At 41.6% G+C, this 22743-nt stretch overlaps 1 long non-coding RNA gene across 2 annotated transcripts; it reads right to left on the reverse strand.

The window, feature by feature from the left end:
• Positions 1-429: 429 nt before the first annotated feature.
• LOC127390602 (uncharacterized) lies at positions 430-22743 on the reverse strand. Of its 2 annotated transcripts, none has more exons than XR_007890902.1 (2): positions 22654-22743; positions 430-3982 (listed from the first exon to the last, which is right to left on the reverse strand). It is a non-coding gene; the product is annotated as an uncharacterized LOC127390602 (long non-coding RNA). The 2 variants fall into 2 exon arrangements; XR_007890901.1 differs by lacking the exon at positions 430-3982 and adding an exon at positions 11138-15999 and having other exon boundaries at positions 22654-22737.

Here is a 22743-nt window from a genome sequence, read left to right on the forward strand (position 1 = left end):
AGAAGTGGCTGCTTGGTTCCTAGCAAGCCACTCACTTGCTCTCATGCTGCTTCATAGCAAAAAAAAATAATAATCTATAGACTGAACTGTACTATACAGAGAATTTATCCTGATGCCAAGAAGCCTTCTACCCTTTTCATGCTCTAAATTTTCTTTTGCAAGCATGCCAGGAAATATTGTCATTTGGGTGAAACTCAGAGGATGAAGGCAACCCAGGAGAACTTTGTTTTAGAAGAGGACAGAGATAGTGGAACCATATATATATATATATTATAGTCTTTAGTGAATAACCTGAGAAGTTAACAGTTTACTGAAACAAGGAAGAGAAAGACAACATTTTATTACATTCTCAGAATCTGCCCGTGCTAAAATACCGGTCTAGCCTGACTTGCAAAGTAAAAACAGACATTGCTTTGATACAATGATCCATTTTATTATTCCAGCTGAGATTTTTCTCTTTCATTTTTTTCTGCAGATCCCTTCTGCTCGGTAAATCAAGAACTGCACAAAGGTCCTTTACAATGTAGACTTGATGTACGACAATATTATCCAAGACAATATTCAAACAGTCATGAAACAGCCATCAAAAATGCTGCCCCTTGTTTCGATCCCTGCAAGAAATCAAAACCTTTCAAATGGAGCCAGAGTTTAATGAAGGGTGGCTGTTTAAAGCTGAGCTACCAAGAGCCTTGGCTGTGCCTGGACTTTTATTTTAAGTATTTGTACCATTAAATATTAATATAGGTCAAATAACTGAACCCCCTGAGCAGATGAAATCTGCACAATGAAAACAAACACACCGTATAACACGAGCCAATGTTACCCACAATGTTAGTGGATAAATATGCAAATATAGACCCTGATTTCCCTGAACAAGTTTTCTTATTGATGTTCTGGGAGAACTAAAAGGAAAATATAAAACCCATAGAAAACATGAAACTTTTAGAGACTAAAACTAAAGAGCTGATCCCAGGCTCATTGACTTAAGGGAGCTTTGCTTCTACTACCTAGAAGAGCTTGCAGTGCTGCAAAACCTGAAACACAGGGAAATCACAAAGTGGTGCCACATAGACAAGGCAATGTCAGATTTGGTGACAATTACATCCCTAAGGGCTTAGCTACATGGACTGAAAAGAAAAATGTGGAGCAGATCTGCTCATTTTTACTGGAATTGCCTGCATAATTTTGTGACAGGCTCCCAAATTTTGCAGAGATCCTGGCTGCAGGATCAGGGGCTGCAGCCAGCCAGGGGTTGCATGTTGCCTTTGGAGCCAGGAATTGTGGTTTTGGGCAGTGGATGATTGTTGCTGCTGAGAAATATGGGAGGTTCTAGAAGAATGGGGGAGATGTCCTAGGTCTGGACCTTGGTGAATTCCAGGCAAGGTATGCTTTCTGTGCAGTTCATAGCCAACATTTTGAGGAATATCAATGAAGAGCATGTAGTAAAATTAAAAAAGAAGTACATCACAAGGATGGAAACAGAGTTTCTTGAACTGATTAGCATGTACACAGCCTCCAAAGATATTCTGGAGGGGCAGCAGTGGGAAGCCCTTACCCTTGATCCTTTGATGTCATTTGACCCAATCTTCACAGCTGGCATAAGGAGGACTTTTTGCTGCAGTTAGATTTGTGAGGTCAGAAGCAACATATGTGCTTGAAATCTGGCTTCTCTGAGATGTGTGAGCACATGGAAGTGCTTTGAGTTTGAATTGGATACGGTAAAAACTTCCAGAAGCTGTAAAAAATACCATGGATCAACTTGTATTCCTTGTTCTGTCTCAGCAAATTAGGAATAACTTCATTAAAATTGCAGCAGTGGCACCGCAAAGTTGTACTTTCAAAATAAGGAGTGAAGTTCCTCCCCCAGTTACAAGATTACTTAAAATAATATAAATATTTTTGACTTTTAGTTTTGAGTCTTTAAATTATGATAAACAATACTTCTTGCTTAATTCCATGTTTTAAGATTTTCTTTAAAAACAAACAGGTGTGAATCCTATCTGATCCTGTGCCTTCAGCACCTGAAGAGTTAAGATTAATACTGATACTGTGAGATTTACAAACCTTCACAAAGAGAAATGTGGATTCCTTTAGCCAGAATATTCTGATAACACACAAAAAGTGGATGTAAAAGTTCAGTTTCAAAATTCAAAAGTGAACAGTTCCACCACCTAAGCTGCAATTTACTATTTTTTGTGTGAAGAACATGCTATTATTCTGCTGAAAGCTGGTAAAAATGGCTTAAAATCATTCCCTTTTTAACTCCAGTTTGGCTGCAACAGGAGGTCACGTATTGAAGCAGATAATACAAAAGGATGTATATTGAGTTCAGGGAAGGTAGAAATTTGATTTTCAGCTTCCCATGATGATCTGCAGTTGTGAAATGTTCTCACTCTGTAAAGAAGTAAAATCAAAACCATAGAAATATTTCTTTCAGAAAGAACAGTTCAGGTTGCTCAAAAAAATTAAAATATTAAGTAGAAGTATTTTAAATATTATGCAAAAAACATCCAGATAGAAAAAACACTAATTCCTGTATTGAAAAAATTATTTAAAAATCCTAAAAAATATTCAAATATTCAAGCAAAGTCCATATGACTACAGCTTTCTATGTTATTTAGTTTTGTGATATCTTCCATCTTGAATGAAATCTGTATTTAAGGGGATTTTTCCAATTTCTAGTGTTTTGATTAACATTTTTAACCAGGTTCTCTAATTATGTGCACCATTCTGGAGGCTGCTTTGTAAAATGTAACCCGAACAGTCCAAACATTGCACATTTACAGGCTGATGTGAATGAGACAATCCATGCCTGGCTGAAACCCAAGCCCTCAGCCCTTCCAAAGCACACTGATTGGAGTCATAACCATCCAGCTAAATTGAGGCTGGTAATTAAAAATATGCAAAATGGTTTGGAAATAATGTGGATCTCTCTGAATGTGGATTTTGAATATGGGTGTCTCTCACATGGGTAAAGTGGATAATTGCCTGCCTATCCTGCTTCTATTCATTGCGAATAATTGAGTTGTTGTCAAACACTTCTAACACTGCCTATCACAATAAATATGAGAAGACAGAGGGGTTCTTTGAATAATCTCATTTTTGTGGCTGAGGAAGCCATTTCTTTTGTGTTTGCCTGGGGAATGGCATAGCAACAGGAAATGAGAAAGACAGAAAGAATGGAGAAAGCTCTGCAGACTTTGCTCTCTTTATTTTGTATCACTACATTGCATGTAAGACTCCAGTCCTACTCCCATGGTTCTCCAGGGTCTTCTTTTGTACAAACTGCCTTGGCTTGTTCATCACTGGAGCAGCAGGATGAGCCTGGTGGATGGGGATGGTGGGGTAGGGACCAGGAGTGCCCAATGTACCTGAGGAGCTTTGCACAGTCCCCAAGGAAGGCACCTGCAAGTTACAGGGTATTTGCCAAGGAAGCCTGGTGTGTTTGGGTAAGGATTAAACAACCACCTACACAGCTCTCCCAGGCTGCAAAATTTCACTGGTGTGACCAAAACCCCATCAGAGCACAGAGGAACCTTGCTTGTGCATGGCAAATACAGCCTGTCTTCATCGGGGTGGGTGTTGCTGCCTCCAGCCAGCAGCTCCCTCCAGCAGCTCTGGTGCTCCTGTGGGTTTTGCTCTTGTACTTGGATCTGCAGAACAGTTGGTCTCAGGTGACATTTCTTACTGCAGCACTTCCTGCAATAGCCCATCTCTTCCAGCCCACTGTGGCTTTTCTTCTCCAACAGCTTGTCCCATAACACCTTCCTTTGCAGGTCCTTCCACTGCCGTGCTACTTCAGCAGTGTTTCCTAAGCCCCATTTCCCTTCACTCTCACAGCTCTCCATATGCTACTGCAATTCCCATATTGTCATTTTTCCCTTCCTCCGACAGGCAAATTCCTAGCTGGCTTCAGCAGCTCTTTGAAGTTTCCTTCATGGAGATGCTTTGGGGGATTACTGTGATTTGCATGCTTGGACTTCTGCACAGAGACACACAGATGACACAGTTTGGGTGGACAGAGTATTAAAAGGGTGCAAGTGATGCTCCCTGAGATCTGAAGAAGACAGGTGTATTTTTTTACCTCTGTTTGAGGCTCACTGGCACACAGCTGAGATAACCTGATGTCTTGAAAAGCCATAGCAGGTAGCACCTCCTTCATGTGTGCTCCCCAGAGAAATCCTGATATTTTTCCCCTTGCTTTCTTATCTCACATTTGAATTTTAGTTTTGCTCTGAGGTGTCTGTTCTCTGGCCTCTCTCAGTCTGTTTCATGTGACTTTTTGAATGATAAAGCAGGCTGAGCCTAAGGAACAGACCCGGAAATAATCACTCTTGCATCTCCATTCTCAGATTTTCCTGAGGAACAGGATCCTGCCTGGAGTATTTCTGGACACATAGTGATGAGTTTAAGAAAAATTCCCTTTCACCATTAGGGTCTTGACATCTCTCCTCCCACACTTTATATAATGAAGAGGTTAACCCACAGAACCCACTTCTGCTGCAGCAGAAGTATGTTGTGCATTGTGGCAACCAGAACAAACCTTTGATATCTGGGAGCTGATTCAAAGCCTTCAAAGGGCTCTCACCATCAGACATTCTATTGCCACAGTAATAATGCAACAGTCTGAGAGCTTGGAGCTGGTTTTCTCTGTGCAGCATCATTTTTGTAGAGAATAAGATGCACTTGGGACCTATTACAGTCCCTGGCAATTAGACAAACTGCAGCATCTCCAAAACGCCATTGTCCATGCAAATTAATTAATCCTATACTCTTGAGATAAGTGTTATTCCTCGTGTTTTGATGGCAGTGCTTAGCAGCTGGGGGCTGCTGGAGACAGGATGAGGCCACCTTTTGCCCGGTCGTTTCAATTCCTGGAGTCTAGTGACTTCCAGAGGCCACAAAGTAAGTCAGTGGCACTGTCAGCCCTGGAGTTCAACTGATGCCTGGTTGCAAGAACCAGGCCACAATACCTCTTTCCATACTATAATTGCTAGAGTGTCTTGATAAATTCCTCCAGGGACATATGCCATATGAAACGTGTAAGTCAAACAAACTGGAAAGCAGATCAGCTTTGCACTGTCATTTATATTGGAAGAGTAGGCATGTTAAACCCCTTCTTCCACAAACCCCTTTCAATAAAACAGTTTTGGAGCAGTGCATCTGGTTGTTGGGTGCTTTAATGGTTCTGTACTTTTCAATGATTCTCTGTGCTTCGAAGTGTTCTTGCAAGTTATGTTAAAATAGACCAAGCAGTTTTGGAAAAGAGAGGTGTGTATCCAAACAGCTGGAGTGAATGAGTTCATTCTATGTATCAGGGAAATGCACAGCGGGCAAAGGGTGGCCAAAATTATAGGCCAGGTAGTTCCAAAATGTTCTTGGCTTGCTCCACAAACAGGTGTAAATCTGCTGGCTGCATTAAAGCAAGCGCAATTCAGATGCAAAGTGAGAGCCTTTGAGGAGCCCTCTGCAAGACATGGGAGGAAAGCCCAGCTCCTGCTTGTTAAAATAACCCTCCTTGGGAGCTTGCTGCCTACATCTGCTCTGGGGGAGCACTGGCAGTGCAGGGAACAGGTTGGGCACCAGCTTCTGAAAGCAAGAGTGGTGCTCAGAGGCAGCCCCCAAACTGATGAAATGCACAAGGTGTCCCAGCCAGTGTGGGGTGCACTGGCAGTGATTTGTGTCACCAGGTAAAAGCATGATGGGGAAAGCATGAAGTGGAGGTGATGAGAAAATTGGGCAGCCCATTGTCGTCAAAATGTCTTTCACTGACTCTGTTCTAAAGAACACTCCATTGTGGCTGCTGAGCTGGGAGGCTCCATCCCTTTCCACTGCCCTCACTCCCCTTAGTCTTGCAGGGTTTGTCTTTTCACGTGGTGGAGCAGAGTCCCAGGATTTTAATTGGGCTACAAATGCCCTGGAAACATTTTCAGCCCCTATTAGTACCTTTCAGAGCAAAATACTCTGGTTCTCTTGGCTTTCCAGCTTGGCTTACAGGTGTTTGAGGAAAGGGAAGAAGGAGCCAAAGCACCCCAGCTAAACCTTGCAGGATTTCGGTGATCTTCCATTTTCTTTTCTCATTTTTAAACCTCAGAGATCTATGTTGCATCCAGTCACCTAACTACGCAAATTTAAAACTCAGCTTAGCAAAAATCACTTCAGAGTCCTTTACTGGCACCTTTCCTGGAATGCCAGCTGTTTGAGCAAAGCAGAGAGGCCAGGCTCTGTTGATTTCCCTACCCTTGCAGATGCCTGCTTCAGATTTGTTTTTTTTAAGAAATAATTTACCATAGAGGTGGTTTTTGGGTTGAAAGTCTCCGTTTTTCTGTAGATTGCCAAGACTGATGCGACATCAGGTTTGGATCCAAGTGCTAGCATCAGGGAACTGAACTCCCCTTTTTTTGCAGATGATGCAGTTTGAAGCCCATACTTGAATTCAGTTGCAAGTTCTTTGGGACAGGAATAAAACCAAGAAGTGTTTTCCTCTGAACTGCAGATCAAATGAAGTAAGTTCCGTATCATGAATGGTGATTAGCAGAACTGATTTTATTATGACAAAAAAAACCCCAGCAATGAAAAGCACCAACATCAAAGCCTGGGAATATTTTCTAGATTTGCATGTTGGATGATATACTCATTTTTAAATGTTAGACATTTAAAGGGCTTCCAGGTTCCTGATGTACAGCAGGACACAATAAATCACTTTGGATTCATGGAGTCACACTCCCCCATAATGCCACTATACATTAATTAGCTGCATAACAGATTCCTCTGCCTGAAAGTTGTATTTTGTTTCCCCATAGTGCACTTAGAATTACTGGGCCATGTTGATTGATTCCCATTACTGAGAGCTTCTACCATGTAACATGTATGCAAGGAAATCTACCCTGATTGAAAGAGAGGAGGTTAATGGAGGAAGCATAAGAAGTAACAGTGATAAATTGAAAGAGGGGTGGTGCTAAATGACAAGAGAGTTAAAAAATGGGAGGTTGGGTGGACACAACCAGGACAGGATTGAGAGTTTTGTGCAACCTGAAGTAAATCCATAAAGAAAAAACTAGTTATTTAACAAGACCTCAATTCTGACTGCTACAGAACAAAGAGTTAGGGAAAGAAGGATGCACAACTCTTTCTTGGCTTTGGGGCTGCTCTGGATAGAAAGGCAGGTAAGGCTTGAACTGAAGGAGGTCCTTGATGTTGACGAAAATGAAGGCTTTCAACTCTGCATCTGCTTGAGCTGCCTGGTGCAGCCAAAGAGATGCATCATCTTCCCCTCCTAATACTATGTCAAGGTGGGTGTAAAAATCATAAAGGAGACCCATGTCAGAGGTGCATTAGGCAGACTGCTTCAAATAGAGACTAGTTTAGACAGACAGCAGTGACAAGTAGCTGGTCCCTGCAGAGCCCTGGTGCTGTCCCAGATAAAGACCCAAGCCTGGTTTCTCTCTGAGCATCAGCTCTGCTCCGCTGCCACCCCCTACGGCTCCAGCAGAAGTGCTGCTCTCTGAGGCCAGCTTTGTGTTGTGCTTGGCACACAATAAGGCCCTGAAAATAATCTCTTGTATTAGCTGAAACCCTCTCATGCCAACTTCGTGATTCCTCTGACATATTTGCTGCCAGCTCTTGGTGTCAGTGTGTTGGCCTGTGTCTCAAAGCAGTTACATTTTTAACACTGCACAATGCGTACCTTCTCCCTGTGCGTCCCTCTTTTGTGGATGAGCAGGGCTTGGAGAATTTGGCTGGGTCCCTGCTTTCCCCAGTAAAGACTGGGGACTGATGGAGAAAATGATCTCTTATCCCCCACAGTGTGTACCAAAATGGCATGTGGTAAAGTCTCAATCTGATTTCTAAAATGCTGGATAACAGCCACTGTCTCTGCTCCTCCAGCCCCATGCAAACTCCTTGGGACTGTCAGTTCTCCAAAGCCTTATTTGAACAATTCACTGAGGAACTGGAAGGGATAAGGTGATCTAAAAACACAGTGAAATTCTCAAAAAAACCCGGGAAGTTTATTGTTGTGCTTTTACCATATTAAGAAATAATTCCAGTCCATAGAAAAATAGTTTCAAACTATTGAAGAGAATTAAATAGCCATCCTTATAAATACTAAGCTTATACTCATAATAAAGTGAGCACACCTTGAAGTAAAACCTGAGCAGATATAGGAAAACAAATAGGTTAATGTCCTCCTGTAATATTCTGCTCCCAGGGGCCAACTTTCATCAGAGAAGCCAAATATTTTGCTTGGGTAGGTTTTGCTGGGTGTTAAAGGAGGGCCAGGCAGGATTTTTTGCCTGGACCAGCAAAAAAAGGCCCTCTAGTTTTTGGGAGGTGGAAACTGGTTTCAGTCCTGTGATGGAGAGGAATTGCAAGGCAGTTATTGAAAACACTCCTTGTTTTGACCTGCAGAATGTAGTGACCCCAGGGCTGTATCACGTGGTGCCAACCATCAGTGTGCCAGGCAGCCTGAGGGACAGCAGTGATTGCTGAAAGAATGAGCTTTGTAAAAATAAGAGCAAACCTGGCAGCAAAAAAAGGATGAAAACATCACAATGGAGGAAAATGGAAGTTGGCTGCAGCTCTGGAGCTGTGCAGATCTTCAGTGATGGGAGAACACTGTCCAGATAGCATGGGACATGCACCTGCAGAGCAACCCAAGCCATTCATCAACTGGAAAATGAAATAGCATCTATTTTTTCTTCAGCTCAGTCTGCTTTCCTGTATTGGAGCCCAACACTGAATATTTTGATACAATGGGTTTTACATCTCAGGTGTTTTTTCACTGCTACAACAAAAACAGTGAAAGATGTACAGCACTTGAAAAAATCTGACTCAGCATCTCAGCTGTCCTTCACAGTGTTGGTATTTTTCTACCAAGTACCATTTGGTCTCCTAAATTAAGAAATCAATCTTAATTTTGTCCACAGATGGGGATTTTTTTGCTATTTCCATTTTGTCTACATGCACAAAATAAAAGCAAACTGCCGTTTATTTTTTTTGTGGACAAAATGGGTTTGGGTTCTTTCACTTTTCTTCTGGCATTCTTTCCTGTTGACAGCATGACTTGCACAAAATTACATTCTGTTGATAAAAATGTGCTGAAATGTCTTTCAGTTTCATTGACTGAATGATTTGCAGTAAGAGGTTTGACAAAATGCATGTTGTCGACAGAAGGAAATGGGGCGGGTGGAAGGAAGAATCAGACGTATGGAACGAGCAGTTACACACTCACTAAGTTGGTTACAAATTCTGCTCAGTGACTATTAGAAAAGATTTTGTGGGATTCTGAGAAGCAAATAGTTATTTTGGAAAATCCCATTTGCACCGATAAATCTGGCAACGGGGAGAGGCATAAAGAAAGTTAATGGGTGCAGAATTTGGCCAGAGATCACTGCAAATACCATTGCATTTCTTTAAGTGTCTTTCTATCCAAATAAATTTCCTCCATTAAGTTTACAGATTTCTTCATTCAGCTTTTAAGGGAATACTTGTACTGGAAACGGATGAGACAGGGAAAAGAAGTATGTTAAAATTTATGAAAACATCTGTTGGAAGTTCTGAGAAAGATGCTTTTGTTATAATCATCTAAGCAAGATTGATGGATTTTATCCGAGCTAAGTACCAAAGAGTCCCAAATGGGCTCTTTATCCCAAAGGCAAAGCACTTAAGCATATGCCTAATTTTAAGCATGTGAATAATGGCCTCATTGACTCCACTGGAAAACTAAGTGCTACAAGCTGAGTATCTTGGATTGTAAGGTACTTTGGATCAGAGTTAAAGTCATGACCAAATTACACCAAAAAAATAATGTTGAGAGTAACTTGACACAACTATTATTGTTAGGACCAGGAGGTTTTGGTAAAATAAATCACATTAGATGTATGCATGTTGTTTTGATCTGTTCAAATACATTAGGATAGAGAGACAGTTACTGATAAAACAAGATAAATACTCATTTATTTAATGAGATTTACCTGATAAACCTTAGGTGCAGTAAAACAGAGAGGATCAAGGTGCTGGGTCAGCAATAATCTGTTGTGTGTAGTGATATTGCTTCATTTAACCCAAACTTTTTCATTATATATTTACCATTTTCAGTCAATTATGAAAAGACCTTTAGCACCTTTTTTTGTTTTGGTTTTTTTTCTTAGCTACAGCAGCATTCTTTTGTTGAACACCAAGCCTGATCAGAGAGGAGGAGGAAGAGCAGTAGCTTGGTCTGTGCTCTCTTTCAGGAGTGGTTCTGTAGGTGTGGTAATGAGCTGTGGCTGCTTCTGGGAAATTTGGGTTGTGAATTAAATTGTAGGTGGTGCTAAGTTTCCATTGCAATGTCCAGCTCAATTTTCTTTAAAGGTTGCTATGGGTATCAGAATATGGTGCCAAACTACCCTGAACCACTATTCCAGACTGTAATTCTCATTTGAGGATCTAAATGCCTTGATTCCACCCCCACACTAAAAAATCCCACTGGCAGGAGCTGGATGGGGGAATAAACAATAGCACTTCATGTGCACATACTCCGTTCATTTCAAAACTAATTGCATTTTTCCATTCAAAAAACAAATGTATCAAACCGAAGGAAACACCTGCACAAAATGCAGCTTTCACCAGGAGAAGCTCCCTGTGGCTGGATGCACTGGGGAACTGCAGAAGCTGAGGGGCAAAGTGGGCTGTAGTGGACAGTCTGGAGGAGAGAGGGAGCTCAGCATGCACCTCAAATAAGAGCAGGCTTTGGATTACTCTGATGTTTTTGGTCTTAAAGAGCTGACTTTTAGAAGTTCCAGTCTGATGGTGTTTAACCTGGAAGCTGGTGGAGTGAGCTGAGGAAGGACCAGACATAAAAGGTAAGAGCATCTTCATGGTATCTATCATCTCTTCTCAAATGAGGAGGCTAATGTTCATCATCTTTCCAGGCAAGCATTAACCAGGTGACCAAGGGCTACCATGCTTGACTCATTTGACACTTGCACCTGGTGGCTATTGATTCCTATTTTTGGAAAGCCTTAATATATATTGCACATGTCCTTTTGAATGGAAATGCTGTTCAATGGCATTTAACAGTGCAGGAGTCACAGCTGCAAAACAAAATGTTTTACAGAAATTTTGGAAATTGTTCTTTTTTTGGCCATGAAAAAGCTTTTTCTGTTTTGCTTGAAGGATACCATTCTTTGAGCTCTGAAACAGTAATTATCTTCCAAATAACCAAGAGCTGGAAGTGCAGGCTTGCCCTCTAACCTAGGATGGTGTGGTGATTTAAGAAGGTACACACCTCTTTCCACTTAAAATTGCATGTGCTTAGTGCTGGCCCTACATACCGGGTGAATGTGGATGCCTGTCCCAGGAAAACAACAGTCCAGGTGGACCACTGCCCATGAACTCATGAAGAAGTTAGCTGGAGGGAAGGTGTGATGAAGGTACTATCATCAAATACATTTTCTAGAAGGAAATTTCCATGGCAAAAGAAAAATAATACACAAAACAGCTGGATTTTCCAAAGCCAGGGTAAAAAGTGGGAATAGTAGAGCTGCAGTGAAATGGAGAACTTAGGTCAGATTACTTCAAGGCATATGCACTATAAGCTGCCAAAAGAAGTCCATCAAAGCAAACTTTAGACTTGAATTTAAAACACAGCCTGGCAGATTTTGCTGGAAAAAGGGGAATGCTGGGGTACAGTAACCAAACACAGAGCGGGGGCTTACCTTCCCATGGAAGAGGACAGAGTCTGTCAAAGCATTTTCTAATTCTATTTCTATTATCTTAGAGTACAGCAGATGACAATTCTGTTAGTTGAGAGTGTTGACACAATACACTTTTATCACTTTTTGTCAACAGAACATAATTGTGTTCAGATTACCCAGTCCCAGGGGAAAAGCCATAAGCTCATGCCGTCCATAAAAATAAATGTCATGTTCTATTTCTGAGAAAACAAAAGGGAAATAGGAAAAGCAATACAAGAAAAGAAAAATCCTGAAGAAACTCTCTTTTTTGGGCAGAGACAGAGAGTTCACCCATAGCTGACTCCCTCAGGCCTCTATGTCAGACACCAACCCCTCTGCTTCTGATTAGTTTCCCTCCCCATCCCTCCTGCCCTATTAAATGCAAACATTTTAGTGCTCACTTCTTCCAGCAAACGTCTGCAACCAATGCTGACCACCACTCATGAGCAGAGTGTCAACAGCAGGAATTACAGAAATCCATCCAGGAGGGAGAACAATGCTCTGCAGGGCTTGGACTTGCTAAGGGAGTGGAGCAGTGAGCCCAAGGGCAAGGCTGAAATGACAAGGAGGTCTCCAGCTCAAGCTATCTCCCTGACTACTGTTGTTGTTGGACTTAAGGGGCCACCTTGCCAAAAATGTGAAGTACAACCCTTTTGGGGAGATGGGAATTGTGGAGCTATCGGCTTCTCTCTCCCAACGTGGACACTCTCTGCCCATGGGAAGCAATGCACTAAATCACACCTTGTTTTGCTCCCACAGAAAATAATTGCACCTTAGGCATCCATTACCAAGACAAAATGCAAACTCAGCTACAGAAACATGTTGAGTTTTTCAAGATTAAGCAAAGCAAGAACTAGTATTTTTAATAAAGCAGGTGGAAATACTCAGTTGGCTTCATTCTAATGGAAATAAAATTCTGCCCATACAACATCTTTTCTTGCAACAGTCTGGAGACAGTTGTAAACGGAAATCTGAGGGCTGGAGGAGTGTCAGGCATGTAGCAGTGCTTGTGCACAGCAGGCAGAAGGGGATTAGCCAGTATGGAGAGGAACCAGCATCACTTTGTGCTCCCTCATGGTCCAACACAGGTGCAGCCCCTCCTGATTTCCTGCAGCAATTACACCATGAATCACACCAAGGAATTCAGATTCAAACACAGAAACATATTCTTAAGGGGATGAAACAAACAGAAAAACAAAGTGCCTTGTAAAAATCCAAACTCAAAATTTTCTTTTCTCTTAAAGTCATGCCATATCTCACTCCTTCCCATTAGTTTTTTGGCACGCTGCTTTACCAGCTGAGACACCCAGGGGGATGGGGGTTGCAGAAGCTTAAAAAAGGAAATAATTAATCTCTACTGAGAGTAACATGCGGCCTTGTATCACTCAGCATTGCATCAATAGCCTGATGGTGTCAGGAGAGGTGAAAGAGAAGGAAACAGGAACTAGCTTGTGATGTTTAATGATGGAAACAGAGATACTTAACATCTCGGGTGCCCATTTGCTATGCAGTCTCCTCAGATGCATCTAGTGTGATTACAGCACCCAGACAGAAGAGTTTCATCTTCTGTGCTCTTGGTGTCACTTTTATGGTAATTTAGAAAATGATCACATAGAGACTGAAACACTGATTAGTTAATACACACAGCCTTCCTGTATTCTGCTCATGGAAAGCTTTGAACTTCTGGAAGCTGTTGTACTGAGCAAACGTTTATCCCAGAGTAACTGTGATTATATTGCTGTCTTTATGACTTACTGAGTGACACTGTCTGTAAGCTTTGTGCATGACACAGAAGCTCTCCAGCTACATTTTCAGTTAGATGCAGGGGAGGTGCTCATTAAGGCAAGAGGCTATTGGGGAAAAAGCATTTGCCATGCTCCTCTAATTGCTGTCAATTTGGAAAAGAGAGGCTGATATTGTAACTAAGCCTAAAGCCCAACAGAATAGCTGTTTTGGTTTGAGTTTTCACTCTTGCAGCCCTAAAAAGTAATTTAGGCTGAGATTCAGAGTGAGGACAGAACCTGGCAGCTTCCCACAGATCCATTGTGAGCATGTAACCATAAAGACTGTCCTCTGTCCATTACTCAGCCTACCTCTCCTCCCTGACCCTGCCTATGACTCTGACAGCAGCATCCCACAGTGGTGGATCTGTTCTTCTGTGCCATTTTTCAGCTCACCCAGATGCACTGAAACTCCTTGCTAGGGGACCTATTTTTTGTTTGCACAACTGGAACAAAGTAGGAAGTAAAGTAAAGTAAAAAGCCTCCCAAAGCCCCAAAACCTGAATAATGAGCTAGAGATAAGGAACAGTCTGCATTGCTGTAAATGGTTTGCAGGAGGCTCACAGCCATAGCAGGAAGGACAGCAGGCAGCAACCCATTGCTTCCAGGACATTGTTCTAACTGACAAAGTCCCTTATCCTGTCCTAGGATCTCAGCATGTTCCCATTCCATAGGACACCCAACCTTGGAGTTTTCCTCTGTGAGTTGCAGCCAGGTTTTTGTTTGGTTTTCCCACAGTATCCATCAGCTACAAAGCAAATTGTTTAATCCCCCCTTGATTTAGGTGCTCAGATATTAATACAAAAGGATGGGAAAACGGCCACATGCACAGCTGGATACCCAGAGAGATGCCACCAGTGGTGAGGATTCAGTGAGCAAGTAGCTGGGAATTAAACTGGTCTTTCAAAGAGAGAAGAGGATAAGGTGTCATCTGTCACAGCTGTTCATCTGCTCAGACAAGACACAGAGGGTTTCTCAGGTGGAACCAACAGGAGGGAGGCACTGAAACGTGTTCATCTTTGCTTCTGGAGAGTCTAAATGGGATCACAGTGGAGTAGCAGCAACAGATGTTCGCTCCCACCACTGTGTCAACATCCAAAAAATCAGTATGACAGGTAGGTATCAACCTCTGAAGTATCATATTTGACAAAGTGGCCCTGGAGCAGGTGGGTAGCTTCAGATAATTGTTTTTGCTCCATGACGAGTGAGAAGTGTCCCAGATCTCAGGAGATGCATTCAGGACTGGCTGCCATCTGATCCTGATGAATTATGGCTGAGTGTCAGATGTAGCCTTCAAACCGACACGGGACTGAAATGTCATTAGGCAGATCATAGCAGCTCAAAAGCTGCATAAAGCATATGAAGTTTCGAGAGTGCAACAGCATAACTGTTATATATTGAGGTGAAAAAACAAGAAAAAAGCAACTTATTTCTTGTTTTTGTTACTTAAAAGGGGAAAGCTTTCCTTTAATTCATGAAACAAACATTCTTGACTTTCCATGAAGTTTAACTTACCGGAAATTTTTAGAGAAAACTTTAGCTCAAAGTAGCTGAATGCAATGCCTTATTTTTGCATAACCACTGGTGCCAAGGGCTAAAATACAGGACTTCTTAAAAAAATAGGGACTTTAAAAATAAGACATCAACATCTCTCTCCAATTTCACAGTCACTGCTGTCCTTCTCACCTAATTTCTCTCTTTATTGAGAAAGACTGATTAGTGGTGCCTACTTGGTATGACGTGCAACTTCTCTTTACATGGACTCCAGACCAAAAAATATAGGTAAATGGAGAGAGAGAAGAAACTAGTAAATGCTTCTGCTTGGCACCGTGGGTAGTAACACAAATGTCAAAACAGCCACAGTTTAGTGAGACATGCACGTGCTTATATTTAAGCATGTGTTTAAGTCTGTTCAGATTCAGCTTCCTGCCAAGGACATAGTTCACTTGTGGGACATATGTGACTTAAGAATACATTAAGTTTTTCAGTGATTTGGTACCAGACCAGTTCATGCCTTTCACAAGTAGCTGACCAAGTATGAGCAGTTATTTCCCAGATAAAGGGTGTCCACAACCATCCCTCGGGGTTGCTGTGTTATCAATCCTGCTGATCTTCCAGTGTTGCATTGGTTGAAGGACACTGAGGGACAGGACTCTCTGATAATCTGTCTTCATTTATCTACCCAGTCTTTCCTTTGTGAGCCCTGACTGGCTTGCTTTGATATCTAAGAAGGAAAACAGCAAATGTGGACTGCCAGTTTGTGAGTTATGAGTGGGAATGAAGTGTTCTGACATAATGGGCTCCAGTATTGGCCAAGGGTGCTGTGGCAGGGCAGAGGGAAACATGAGCTAGGTGTCTCAACCAAATGTCTGAACATCTTCAGATATGGTCTGGCATTTTAGTAATGATCTTTCCAATGAAGACATCAAGGATCACGGGTGGGTTTTCCAGGGATTCCTGCCTTTGATGCAGCAAATAATATTTATGTTCTGGAGCTGTTCCTATGAATTAAAAAAAAATAAACTTTGGAAAATTATGGAACCGACTGGTATCTTCCAGTTTTGTAAATGACGTTGCTTTGTTTGTGGAAGTCCTCTCAAGCTGTGCTTTTTACATCTTTTTTCCTGTCTAGTGACTACATTTGCAGCCTCAGAACTAAGTATGCAAAGGGCCTTGCTGGGCAGCAGTAGGTGGTCCTGCTGCTTGTTAAACATGACAGTTGGATGTGTGGATGCACAGTAAATGAGTGCAGTTCATCATAGCCTTTAGAAAGCTAATTGGCTACTAAGCTTTTGAAGGGTCAAATACATTAGTACCTAGCCCCACTCTGCTCTTTGAACAGCAAGTGCTTAGGAGCAAGTCTGATTAGTGTGCCTCTTCACTCTCTTCCACTTCTGATATATTCTGATGAATGACCTTTTGCTGCAGTGTGTGTGTGAAATGGATGGAGAAAGACACAATCCCTATAAATAGCTTGGAGAGTTAAAGGCTGTACTTAAAGCTCATAATGTTTTGAAAGTAAAAAAAAAAATAATAAAAAAATAGGGCTAGCTTTGTGGGTCTGCATTTCAGTTAGAGTTTGAAGCAGATTTAAGGTATCAGATTTGCTTTTCAGCCCTTCTTTCAGCTCAAGTACAAACAGTAGACAAACTGCAATATGAGTGCATTTGTATCCAGGCTTGTTCAGTCTGCTCATGGTTGAAAATCCACCAGGATTATTTTTGCAGGGTTTATTTTTCTCAGTTGCAGACTTCCTTGCTGAATAATGTGTTACTGATCGATCCTGTAGTTTCAGAAATATATTATTTGGGTTCCCCCCCTGTATTAACAGAACAGACTTCAAAAACAACAGTAGGTGAAATTCTTTACTTGTGTGTTTCCTGAAAAGATGGCAGAACATCTAAATTGGCTCCAGGAATGCAAGTTATTTTCATTTTTCTTATTTTGAAAACAATTTCTTGTGGTCTGGCTGTAACTGGATGAACTGCTGTCTTGAACATTCCCCAGAACTCAGATAGATCCTTATTTATTATTTAAATATGAGCTAGGAGCGGGAAACTCTTAAAATTCCCCAAAGCTCTCCTCTAAAAATAAAGATCCATTAGTTCATCCTTGATAAATAATTCTTTATTGTTCCCCCAAGTGAATCAGACTTCTATCTCCCTGAGTTTCCTTCTTGTCTTTCTTTGATCATGGGTGCAACATTTTTGCCTTGTTCTGCCAGTGACATTCAAGTGTTAAAGCCAAACTTTGTGAAGCCATGTGGAGGGCAATGTCAGTTCCTGATGTAATTCTCATGGTAGCCTGGAATGACCCCCATCCACTCATGGTGACTTCTGTTTGTTTTGGCCAGTGCCTGGAACTCCATTTTTCCCCTGCTATCTGCAAGATGTCTTGCATATCCTCCCTGTTTATGATCATAGTCACTTCTGATGATTCCACTTTAGTATTGTTATCCATCTTCTGCACTAGACATAAACCAAAGGTCCTGAATGTTCTTAGTCATTGAAGGTCTGATGGCACTTTTCACAAAAGGAGATGACTAACTTCCATGTCCTGGCCACAGGCCAACTTGGCTAATTACGCTCTGCCTACCAGAAATTCCTCTGGCCATTTCAATGGTCACTTTGTTTTTCACTTTCTGTCCCAAACAGCTATTGAATAGATGCTGTTTTTCATTCCATGCTACAGCTCAGTAGTGAGTGACACTTTAAGTACTTCTTTTTGCTTGTGAAATGCATTGGGTCTTGGCGGCATGCTAAGGTGCTACATATTTATTTTCAGGAGAGGTTCCCATTTGCTCCACACCTTGCCATGGGAGGGTCCTGTGCCAGCCCCCCTTTTCTCCTTACTAGCTCTTATTATCTCTACCTATTCTTATGTCTCTTATCATTTTAGTGAATTCTGATACGGATTTACTGATTCCAGTATGTTTTCATTTTCCCAGCTTGCTTTTCTTGCTCCTTCTAGAAAGGAGGGCTGGGGAAGGTGCTTCACTAATCTGAATCTGCCTGTGGACTGGAGGGAGTTCATGTGCATTTCCAGCTGCTGAGTCCTCGGCCAGGACTTTTTCCATGCACAGGAGGACTTCTAATTTAAATCTATTAACTCTGGTTGTCTTCTGGTTGGTTTTTAGTTTAAAATTAACTAAACACATGACTGATTTTTTCTCAGAGTGGGTTCCAAAAGGATCCAGGGGACAGGAGACTGTGGTGAGACTTGGCAGGTAGGAGGGCTGCCCCTGTGAAGCCTGTTCACTCCAACTACAGAGCACTCTCTCATCCCCACCCTATTACCATCTTAAGGATATTTTCAGATCTCAGCTTTCACTCAATCAAAAAAGATGTGGTGTAAAACAAAGGATACCAGGTCATGCCAAGACATACGTGGGAAGGCTAGAGAGGTGGTGTGAAGCACCAAGAATTATATGCCCAGGGATAATCAGATTTGTACCATCTTTTCTATTCTTTTTTATTCTATTTGATCACGGTTTGCCAAAATCAACAACCTTGATTTTAATACAGGTGCCTTTGTTCCCAGAAATGGTCTGAATGAAACCTGGGATTATAAATTCTTTCCCACAGTTATACTGAACCTTGGGAAGCTTTCCATGCAGTGGGTAATCCTTTTATTATTTATTTTTGCTTGCTCTGTTTGCTGTTATTAGCTTCCCCTGTCAGCTTTGAAACTGCTGCTGTAGTATTTTTCTCTGTTACACCATGGTGTGAGAGAGGGGCAATAGCCATTACAGATAGATCTTGTAAATGTGCCTTTGATTGCTAATGTGTCTTGTAAGGTCCAAACCAAATAGTATCTGAGAAGTTAGTATTACAAATGTTCTATGGAGGGGCTGCCAGCTTTGGTAGAGTCAAAATTTGGGATCAAGGCTGAAACAGAAAAAGGCCTTGGAAATCTGCATGTTGCCTTCTATGCAAGCCCTTCAGGCACATTTAAATATAAAGTATGAAAACTAAATATGAAAACTGAAGTAATGAAAAAAATGGCCTGGTTTCACTTTTCCTTTAAAACTTGAATCTAAGCTCAAGATCACAAATAGGTCCTCTCAGGTTTATAGCCTTATAAAGAGACCCTGGGCACTGTTTGGAGTAACCTGGACTAATTGATGGCTTAGCATTAAAAAAATAAGTGAAATCTGTGGTTCTGCACAGTTCCCAGGTGAAAGCTGATTAAACTTTTTAAAAGGGAAAGGTGGTTGGTGGTTAATCACACACTTTAGAAGCAAGTGATGAGAGTCCCTCTTGGAGAGGTTTTTTTGGGACAAATCATGTCACATCTCTGTGTATCAGTTTTTCCATCAGTAATGATAGGAAGGGAGGGCTTACCTGCCCTACCTGCCTGCTTGATTTGCAAAATAGTTTGAAAATCCTTGGAGATGGTGTGATAAGTGTTAAAATTGCTTCATTCAAAGCCATTTAAAGTTTCTGCCTGTGGAGGTGTAGGAAATTCTGCCTTTCTACAGTGAAGAGGCAACAGCTGACCTACTAATCTGCATCCTATATATAGTGATCTATCAACACCGGATCAGTCTCCTGAAGGTCACTAGCTCTTTTAAATCCTGCCATCCTCTTTGAATTCAGATTGCATGGATTTGGCTTCTCTCTTCCTCACCTGCGTTTTCCTTTCTTTCTCTTCTGATAAACACAGGCTTTGCAGCTTTAAGTTTTTAAGACCTCTCCCAGATGGAAAAGGTCATTTGTCTTTCGCTACTCAACACTTCCTTCATGAGTTCATTTAAACATTGCCAGACATCAGAGGAACAGAACTCAGCTGTAGGGTTATCTATGTCTTATTCCCCTTTTTTGTAGGTGGCAGAACTGATCTAGAACAAAACTGTTTGGTTCCCATAGCAATTTACAACGTGTAACAACCATAATACTGTACTCTTCCCACTCCTTATCTACACCTGTTATTTCTTCCTTTGCCACCCAGCTAAGAGCTAGAATGCCAGCACTATTTTGAATTCCCTAGGTTTCATGCAGTTTCTCACTGTTTTCTTTAAGGACAGGATGTACTTTTAATCTAAGCAGTAAAGAGCAAACACTCTATTAGACACTTCCAGGTGGAGTCTCATTGAAAAGTTAATTAAAGGAGTGGAATGAGGGGATATTACAGTGCATCTACTAATCTTGGTGCATTATTTATATGAAATCAGTCATCAAAATTAGTCATGTACATTATCTTGCTGTGTGTGGTCTGGTTTGAAATGGTGTGTTTGTTTCCATTCAGCTCCACTGGATACAGTTAAGATACATGTGTGAAGTGTTTTGCAGTTAGATCATATTTTGAAAGTTTATAATGGTCTCTATCTCTCTGTATCTGCAGGCTCAGCATCAAGGGACCATTAAAGGCTTTCAGTTGAACTTTGCAGTGTGTCTGAGATGAGACAAGTGACAAAAGTCACCCTTTCCCAGAATTTAACAGGCACAGCTGCCCAAGTGTCCACAGGCTGGTGCTGGCTGCCGGGATGTCATCTCCCAGCCCTGTGCATCCGGTGGTGCCTGTGGCACAGGGATGCTGGGAATGGCTTGCAGAGGGAGTGGTGGCCCATAGAGCCCTGGACAACAGTGGCTGTGGTGACAACAAGGGCTCTGTTGTCCTCCTTGGCAGTGGCAGCAGAGGAGCATCATTGCCCCCAGTCCCACACCAGTCCACAGAGTGCTGCCCACTCCCTCTGGCTCTGCTGTTAGACTCCAGTAAACTCTTATCCACTGCAGGTACCACATCTCCTGCTTTTTCAAACTTTTTCTCTCACTTTTCTCCTGGGATGTGCATCAAGAAGAATCAAAGCTCACAAAACAATTTTAGGTCCTTCCTTGATTCTGGGTGGTCAATCAGCTGCTCTTTCCATCCCCTCATGTTCTCATGTTCTCCCACAGAGGAAGCAGATAGTGTTACGAATTTCAGGCAAGGAGAATAGTTTAGTGATCCCTCCTTAAGGTCACTGTCAATGCTGCTACATAAATTCACCTACTAGGGGCTGCTGCAAGAGCAGGGCTGTTAACCAGGGATGGAGGGGTGTAGCATTACAAAGCAGGGTATGGAAGTTGCCCACTTAAATCACTGAAGCATTTTAATTGATATTCAGTAACTCTCTCCTTTTCTGAGAGCTGCCTTTAACAGAGTGAGCACTGCTAATGCTGGTCGTGGGGTCAGTCACAGTCCCTGAGAAATGCATCTGAAAATTTTGTCTATCACTGAAAAGGGGAAATGTGAAAACTCAGCCAGTCCCTCCAGCAAAACACACATCTGTGAGCAAGTGCACCTTTGGCAGGAAGAGCCAGGCTAAGAAACAAAAGACTGTGCTGGCTGTGGACAGCCCAGAGCAGTGAAGAGTTGAGGCTCTTTGTGATTTCTTCCCAGAAGCTGTGGGAGAACTTGTCTGCTTCTTTTGGGGAGCAGAGAAAGCAATGCAGGGAGGTGATGAAGTATTCCGGGTGATCCCCTTCCCTGCGGTCCTTCCTCCCCTTTCCTCATTTATGTCCTTCAAATCTATTACAGTTTTAAACTGGTGAAGGGCTTCTCAAATTTACTTCAGCATCTACTTGTTTGAAGACAATATAGTTTTACTTTCACAACATGGCAATAATTCCATTATTTCCAGCTTTATTTTGCAACAATAAGTAGGCAAATACTCTTTCCCCACCATACTGCTTTGCTTACTTATAGGCAACTTAAAAGCTGATGTAAGGACATGGTAGGGAATTCATCTTGCAGTCCCAGACAAGATATATTGATCCTAAAGAATGAGAACCTGTGCTCTTAAGCATCTTCTGTTAGGTATGTAGCTTCTCACCTAACTGTAAAAACAGGGAACTTTTCTTTAAGCCACCAAAGAGCAAAACGCAAGAGCAAACCCCAGACATGAAAAATCCTCTTGAAATTTCAGTACAGCTTCTAGCAAAGCTTGGAAGCAAGCCACAGTCTAGATTATTTCTCATATTTTATAACCTGTTCTTTCTGATTACACTGACTAGGAACAGGGTTCATGTCTTCACTTTCTCGCAAAGGCATGATTTGTCCTAAACTGCAGAATGAAGTACAGCAGTAAGTATAAAATGGATATCCCTTGATCAAGGACACATCCCCTCTGACTTTTCTCATAAGATATTAATAAGAGAGAGGCATTATCACATTCCATTTAACAGGTGTGGGGAAGAAAGGGAAATCTCATAATAATTTAATACCTTCTACAGTAAAGTCCTTCGTCAGCTTTTGCTAATTATGAAGCTGAAGCCATTTTTTATTTTGTTTTCTATTTAAAGCTGAAGATGAACTTCAGGAGAAACCAACATCAATTTGTTTTGTAGGTTTTGCTTTCTTCATGCAAGTGAATATCAAAGTAGCCTCACAGGGTTTCATTTAAAAATCAGTTCAGAGTTCAGAGGAAAATTACCATGGCTTTAGACCACTGTCTCTGTTAGTTTATTAAAATATTAGTCTTGTAGGTGTGTTAGATTGATTTGCCTTCCGTGGTGTTTAAAAATAGCTGAAAGAATAATGGTTTTCATCAAAAATCATTAACCGGGACGTTACTTTCATTTTTTTAACCACAGAACAAAGTGTCACAGCCAGATTAAACAAGCCAGAAAGCATTTGGAGTGCACACAAACAGCCAGCAATTTTAATATATATACCTTAACCATGGAAAATCCTGAAAGATATTAGCTGTCTTCCACTGCAGATTGGTCAGAATCCCCAAGAAAGGTCAGATTGTTTGAAGTGGC

This window comes from Apus apus, chromosome 14 (genome assembly GCF_020740795.1).
Source record: "Apus apus isolate bApuApu2 chromosome 14, bApuApu2.pri.cur, whole genome shotgun sequence".
NCBI lineage: Eukaryota > Metazoa > Chordata > Aves > Apodiformes > Apodidae > Apus > Apus apus.